The sequence below is a fragment of the Ixodes scapularis genome, unplaced genomic scaffold (genome assembly GCF_016920785.2).
Source record: "Ixodes scapularis isolate PalLabHiFi unplaced genomic scaffold, ASM1692078v2 ptg001299l_1__unscaffolded, whole genome shotgun sequence".
Classification (NCBI taxonomy): domain Eukaryota; kingdom Metazoa; phylum Arthropoda; class Arachnida; order Ixodida; family Ixodidae; genus Ixodes; species Ixodes scapularis.
Genome location: NW_024610136.1, coordinates 200,135 through 206,134, shown reverse-complemented (window position 1 = coordinate 206,134; position 6,000 = coordinate 200,135). Strand labels below are relative to the sequence as shown.

The 6,000-nt window shown below is 49.6% G+C and overlaps 1 protein-coding gene and 1 pseudogene across 1 annotated transcript in view; one reads left to right on the top strand and one right to left on the bottom strand.

The window, feature by feature from the left end:
- The first annotated feature begins 2,634 nt into the window (after positions 1 to 2,634).
- Positions 2,635 to 6,000, top strand: part of LOC121834536 (rRNA methyltransferase 1, mitochondrial-like) — a 33,502-nt gene continuing 30,136 nt past the window's right edge. The window contains exon 1 of the mRNA XM_042288238.1: positions 2,635 to 2,716. The gene's annotated coding sequence lies outside the window, so the exon portion shown is untranslated. The remainder of the gene's footprint in view (positions 2,717 to 6,000) is intronic.
- Positions 3,129 to 4,670, bottom strand: LOC121048188 (annotated as a pseudogene).

Sequence of the window (6,000 nt, the reverse complement as noted above, 5' to 3'; positions counted from 1 at the left end):
TTTGTGCTAGAAAACTCTCAAACAGAGAATTCTGAAAAGATTAATGCTATACACCTTTCCAAAAAGCGCCCCTAGGCCGCCGCCATGTTGCTGATGCTGATGTGGCTGGTGCGACTCTCGCATCCTCTATCAGCTAGAAATTTTCTGCCACTCTCTGGGACTTCGAAGACCCGCTCAGCGCGGTTCTCTACCTACGTTTTTGCGGTTTTGCATTCAACGTTTTCTCGCCTCTCTTGAAAGTTTCCACTTAATTTTTTTTATGCTTGCTGCATACCCTTTTTGTGTTATCTTTCATTGTGAGAAATGAGACTGGTAAGTGCCTGCCATTCAAGCTTTTCTGCTTGACATTCACGGGAAACGAAGGAGTTAAAGGACGTCGAACGACCCTCGACGCGATTTTGCGATCATTGTTCTCCCCCTTCCCAGAGATAATCCGCATAGAATCCTCAGTCATCTCCAAACATAGTTGCCCGTCCGAGTTGGGGTGGGAAATGTGTCAGTCGCGTTTGTTTCTTTGCCTTGGTGCGGTTGTGAAAAAGTAAGCTCTCCCCAAAACGTGCCCCAAGACAAAGTCATCTCGGATTCCGTCCGATCGTCAAGATGTGACTGTGTTATTTGAGATCTTTCTCAAATAAATTCTTTTCAGATAACGCTGCATCGTGTGGTACGTACGATATATTGTTAGAATGTTAACGCTTCCTCAATTGTATGTCCGTGTCCTGTCCATCGGTAAACACATTATTTGTGAGCGTGAAAAATGCATGCCTTTTGGCCCTCTTCTGTTGCAATTTATTTTTGACAGCAAAGTGCTTTGTCGTTTTACATGAAACGAATCCCCCGGCGCCGTCAAAACTTATCGTAAGAAAATAATAAAACACATGTAACTAGCACTATACATTTCAGTCGCATTCGTTCTGTCGCGCGCGTACCCAACAAAAATAATTAAGTTTTTTTTTGTTGCTTTTTTTTTTTTTCTTTTTTTTTAATATTGGACAATGCTTTCTCAATGTCCTCGGGAAAATACATGTACTATGAAACACAAAATAGAGCAGGAAAAGACGAAAATTTAGCCGCCAGCAGCGCTTCAAACTGCGCCTACGCAGGCTGCGCCTATTGAAATCGCAGTCCACTCGGTTAGGGTTAGGAGGGACGCCGGTGAGGGTCTAGGCCTCAAACTCGGTGACTAGTCTCGAGAACGGTTTGTTGCCCCGGGGGTCGAGTGTTTTTTGGAAAGGTGTATACGCACGACGTTGTGCAACTCGACTGGAAATGGCTGTACGCACAGCGCGAAACTTCTTGGGTCTCGTATAAAATGAATTGTCAAAACGGATTGGTGAAGCTGCAGCAAAGCCTTGTAGTAAGGTGGCCACTTCGCATGCAGCGGATCCAGGACCAAATCCGGAAAGCGGCAGGCATACTTTTTTTTTGTCAAACATTTAGTGATATTATCAACGTTTCTTTTTTACAAGTATCTCAGTAAAGAACAAATATCGATGAAATGCCGCTGAACTAAATGGTATGGGACTCTCTTTCCCGAGGTGCAATGGGGCACAGCGGGACTTTGGTTGCTGGCGGAATGCCACGAAGCGGCATTTACAAGTGGGTTAATATTTTTTTAAAGAGCCATCCGCAGACTGTCGCCGGGAAGTGGCGTAAAGGGAGGATTTGGGTGGGTTAGCACGCACCCCAGTGATACACGTGCCATCCCCAACTGCGCCTCCGAAAAAGACGACCCAAATGGCATGAGCTCTCCTCCTCGTGCGTATAGCCATTTCCAGTCAAACTTTACGATGTTGTGTGTGTTGCATCAATCTTCTTAAAGTAGTAAATGGCCAGCAGTGGAGTCACATCATCTGCAAAATATGGATATGCCGTTTTTCATTAATTGCTTCAAGTCTGCATAATTTTATCACATGCTTTATGCCAAGACACGGAAAAGCCGATCTGAAAGGTGGCCATCACGTAGGTACGGAATGAGGACATGAAAGGCTCATTCTGTCATTCCACGTACCCTTGTCTCACTTTTTGCGTGAAGTCTACCTGGTGTACGAAAATGCGGTTTTTTGTGCCTGGTGACTCAACATTTGTACTTGCCAAGAGGTAATGCTTCAGTGTAAAGCTATATCAACAAATCCCTCAGTTCTATGGTCGTCACCGATGTCCAGATGTTTGTATACGAAAGGTAGAAAGTTTCAAAACTCCAATCCGCAACTTTTTTTTAACTTAGTGGTTGTTTTTAGATAGGCGTGTCGATGCATGTTACAGGGAACATAAAACGGCGCAAAAAGGATACTGGGACAAGCATAAGGAATAGAACACTGTGTCTGTGTCTTCTGCCTACGCGTCCATGTTTCCGTGGCACCATGGTACGACGTATCGAGGGCTTTCGGCGGTTGACTGGGGGTCCTCCTAACCTGGTACTCTGTTCTCGTGCTTCTCCCTCAGACACCATGCGGTCTACAAGAAGTCCGCGAAGCCTCCCAGGGTGACTGGAGAAGTGGTGTTTGGTCTCCATCCGGTGCTGCTGGCGCTGAAGATGGGCAGGCGGGAGCTGTTCTCCCTGCACGTCCGGGGCAGCAAGCTGAAGGACACGGGAAGGTCCGGGGCGTCGTCGCTCTGGACAGAAATACTGGGTCTTGCCGAGCAGCGAGGGCTGGCGCCCAAGCGCTCCTCCCTCGCCAATCTAGACCACCTCACCGAGAACAGAACCCATCAGGTGGGTAGCAGGACTCGCTGCGTTGGGCGGTGGGTGCTTTTGGTTTTGTTTAGAGTGGAGCCGTCAAATGAGCTACACTCCGGCCAGGGGTGGCCAGTTGGTCGTACGCAAAGAGCCACAGGAAAAAAACTACAGTTGAACCTTGATTTAACGAAGTCACCGGGACCTGAAAATTATTTCGTTAAATCGGGAACGTCATTTTTCGGGCGTAGGATTGGATAAATTTGAAGTATTAGCACAGCGGCATCCTACGAACTACCGCGGTATCGCATTCGCGCAGTCTACGGGCCGAAACTTTTTAAAAAATGCGCGCACAAGAACTCCGCGAATGAGCAAGAGCACAACTGCGTGCGCGTGTAGATAAAAGAAGAAAAAGAGCTCGCAGCTCTCGAGAGAACGACAAATTTATTGCCTAGTGAAAAAAGCTCGTAATTTTCGCCTGCGCGTGCTTCGTGAGCAGCGGGCGCACACACTTTTCGTAGCTGGCAAGTGAGGTCAAAGCGTCCTCGGCACCTTCGTGTGCCCCAGCAAACCGCCTCAGAAGGTCGACGGCGTCCATCACCTGGTGGCTTGGTGTGGGCACGGGAGCTTCGACAGCATCCGGACCTTTCGCTTCTTCAGACTTTTCTTGTGCACCGGAAACAAGCTGCACTATCTCCTCGTCATCGAGAACTTCTGTTGTATCAGTGTCCCCGTCTGCGTCGGCATTCACGAAGTCGTCGAAGTCCTGATCTGCGGCCACCTGATCACGCCGACGAAGCTCTTCCCAAGAACTGGGCGATGCCTCTTCCTGCTCGTGTTGCGGGCTTCTGGAGCCCGACGCAGCCTCGGAAGTAGAAGTGTGGAAGCCAGCATGCCGGAAACAGTTAACAACGATCGAGGACCGGGTTGCTCTCCACGATGCTGCCACCATCTCGATCGCCATGTACACGTCGATCTTGGTCTCACATTTGATTTCCAAGTTCAGCAGGAGCTTCTCGATGACCCTGCGCTTATATGCGCATTTCACAGTGTTGATGATCCCCTGATCTAGGGGCTGAATGACGGAAGTTGCATTGGGGGGAAAGAACCGCAACTCCACATTCTTCAGGTGAAGCTCCGGGATGTGGTGCACCGTGCAATTGTCCTACAGCAGACACACATTCCTCTTTTGGTGGCTCATGTCGTCGTCGAAGCTTTTTAGCCACTCCGAGAAGATCGCGCAGCTCATCCAGGCTTTGGTATTCCACACATACTCTGCCGATAGTTTTCTAGCTCCTTTGAAGCACCGAGGATTCTGGGCCTTTCCAATGATGAGCGGATCACGCTTATCGCTGCCATCCATGTTGACGCACAGCAACAGTGTTAGTCGCTGTTTACTCTGCTTGCCGCCGTGGCAAGGCTCCCCTTTCCGAGTAAGCGTCTTGCCCGGCAGCATCTGATAAAACAGACCGCTCTCGTCCGCGTTGTAGACGTCTTGCATGGCGTGCCTCCCCAGGATCTCCGGCACGTTCTCCGACAACCACTCGTCGGCTCCTTGCTTGTTCACGCTGGATGACTCCCCGCTCGACACTTTGCCAACAATCCCGTAGCGCTCTTTGAAGCGCGAGAGCCAGCCAGGACTTGCCTTGAACTCGTCAAAGCCGTGCAAACACGCGTAACCGAGCGCTTTCTGCTGCACCACTTCCCCGCTAAGTGGAATGTTTCTGGCTCGCATGTCGTTAAACCACATAAAGAGGGCTTCTTCCAGCTTCTTGTGAGGGATCGTCTTCAGGTTTTTTTTTCTTGGATGCGTTCCCAGAGGAAGTAGCAAGGATGACGGCGTCCTTGTCTTCAAGATGGTCAAAAGCGTGCTCGCCGCGATGCCGTGTTTCGCGGCCACGTCACATTTTTTCCGTCCGCTCGCGACAGCACGGATTATGTTCGCCTTTTCTTCAAGGGTCAGTACTTTCCTTTTCTTCTTTGGAGGCTCCATCCTTCGACGACGCAGAATGCGCAGAGCAAAGCAGAAGAAAGAAAACTAAAGTGCGCGAAGAGTTGGAGAACACAGGCGATTGGGTGGTGGAAACCAGTAGTGGCGAGAGTAGCGGAGGCGCGGAGGGAGCTGAGCTAAAGAGCGTCAGTGCTGCCATCTGTCGCGTGCAAGATCAAGCACCAGCCACCGCTTTCGCCATCTGGTGGAACTGATACAAAGCCTCGAAAGAAATGCGCAGTCTGTCGTTCCGTGCGGTTTCGGTTCATGGTTTCGTAAGAACAAAAACGAGAATGCATCCGCTGTGTCGATTGTACCGCTCCTACGCCGGCAGCACACTGCCATACATTCTATACTTCGTTTCAGCTTCCGTCCGAGCGCAGCCAAAGCTACGTGTGGCCGGAGCCAATCACACGCCGGCAATAGGTGACGCAATCTCGCTTGCACTTTTATATCACTCCGCTGCGCCGCTGGTCGTCCGCACCGCCCTCGCTCGCCGAGTATTTCGTCTGCTACGGGTGTATCAACGGTATCGTCTGCTAGAGGTTTAAAAATGCCTTTTCACGTTCTGAAATTTAATCACAGGGTATATCAGTGCGTAGGCTGGATGCTGTTGTCTGTGTCCGAGCTTTCCACTTGTTCGGCATAGTTTCGAGATGTAAGGTTGCAAGGTGCCCGACGACCCGGCTGTTGATGTTTCATTGTATTTATTGTCTGGATATACCAGGGCTCAAGGCGCAGTTTTTTCCACCAGCTTCTCGGCATTCAATGTGATCGGCAAGTAAAGGGGTGCCCTGATTTCGCCGCGTATTAGTGAATTGTAATGGCCCGGATGCTTTTCTTATTTACAACGCATTCGCGGTACGATGCGGCCAGAGTCTCTTGCCGAATTTGAAAGTAGGCATTCATCACGACCGCTCGCGCCTGACGCCCAAACGTGCCTTTGCGAAAGGACGTTCTGAAGCGACTCGGTGAGGAAAGCAGCGAAGCACATGATTTGGCCATTATAGGGAACGAAATCACACAGAAGAACCAAGCCAACCGAGCGCTGCAGCCGTGTTCCAGCGGATGTACGCGTTTTCACCAAACCGCCTGCATCTACATATATTAATAAAAACATAAACTTCAGATATTTAATTCCTTTCGTTACAAATCCTTCTCAGCAGTACACATCTGGAATGTTGTGGAATGTTTACGCACAAAACAGTTATTCTAAAAAAAAAAAAAAATACTTTTGTGGGCTACTTTTTGGTGCGTCGGAATGCTCTTCTCGCAGTTGCGAATCGTCCCTCAGCCTTTGACTGCGCTCGGACGGAAGCTGAAACGAAGTATA